Genomic DNA, 1,606 nt, shown 5'->3' on the forward strand with positions numbered 1-1,606 from the left:
GCCCGGAAGAGCCCGCCTCACCTTCTGAGTGGCAGTCCGCCTGGAGGTCCTGATTGGCTAGAGACGCTTGAGTGACAAGAGCCAGAGAATACTGGAGCACAAATCGGTGTTTCCTGGCACTGGTTTCACTCCAGGCACAGACCTTTCCCAGATCTGCAGAGATTTCTTTCAACAGCACTTGTCTCCTGCCTCCAATAGCGGACCCTCCCGTCTTTCTACAAAGGCTAGGCACTTCTTCTGCCTGGACCCGAAGAAGCTAGTTTGCTCAGCACACTACATAATGTGCTGTGGAGTGACTCCCCTGCCCCACAGGTAGAAGGGAGTCCACATTATTAATAATGAAGGAGTATTTTTACGAAACAAGACGCTTGTTCTGTAGCTTCACGCTGAGGTCAGATGAACTGCAGCTACATTTAACCTGGGAGGCAAGGGTACTTGAGAGAAAAGCTGGAACCCGATCACAAACACAATGATAGATGTTTTTCCTACCAGAAGGCTGGATTGTGGTCCATTTCTATAGGAATTTTCTTCCTGAAATTCAGTTCAATCTCTTAACAAATTGAAGCATAGTGAAGTGTATAGTCTACTTGGTAACTTGAACACTTAGAGAGAATGTCTTTTATGGACATTATTGTTACCTAGCATTCTTCCTGAGTGTTAACATAAAGACAACACAGCTGTATCTATCAAAGTTTTCTAGGTGAACAGAACCGATAAAATGAATCTCTACGTATGTAAAATGGGGCTTTCCTAGAATGACTCAGAGGCGGTGGTCCAGCTAGTCTAACGAGGTTAGTCTACCAACTAAAATTGGAAGAATCTAGTGGTTCAGTACAGAGCTCAGCACTGAGGCCAGATATCTCAGCTGTTCTTCAGTAAACAGCACAAGGTCGAAACCTAAGCTCTAAAGCAAAGGAATTAGCTTGCCAGCCAGAGACAGAGTAAGCTGACAAAATGAGAGAGCTTCCTTCTTCAGTGTCTTTTATATGTGTAGGCTGACACCAGATGGTGTGGCCCAAATCAAAGTTGGATCTTGTCACGTCAAAAGCTCCAAACTGAAGAAAGGTCTTCCCACTTTAAAAAATTCAATTAAGAAAAACCCCTCGTTGACTCCTGGGGAGCCTGCCTTGTCCCAGGTCTCAGGCAAATCCAAGGGGGTGACCTTAGCTGAGACTCATAGCAGTGGGGATATGGACCTGAAAAGGTCACCTCCTGTAACCAGGCAGGAACCTCATTGGAGCAGTAGGGACACCCATCCACCCACAAAACTTTTGACCCAAACTTTATCCTGTCTACAAAAAATGCAGAGATGGAGGATGGAGCAGAGACTGAGGGAATGGCCAACCAATTACATGCCCAACTTGAGAGACCCACCCAATGGGCAAGCTCAGGTCCAGGACACTATTAATGACACTATGTTGTGCTTGCAGACAGGTCCTAGCATAAGTGTTCTCTGAGAGGCTTCACCCAGCAGCTGACTAAAGCAGATGCAGAGATCCACAGCCAAACATTGGATAAAATTCAGGAACTCTCATGGAAGGGCTAGGGAAAGAATCGGAGGCCTCAATGGGTAAGGAACTCCCTGGAAAACCAACAGAGTCATCTA

The sequence above is a fragment of the Mus musculus genome, chromosome 8 (genome assembly GCF_000001635.26).
Source record: "Mus musculus strain C57BL/6J chromosome 8, GRCm38.p6 C57BL/6J".
Lineage (NCBI taxonomy): Eukaryota > Metazoa > Chordata > Mammalia > Rodentia > Muridae > Mus > Mus musculus.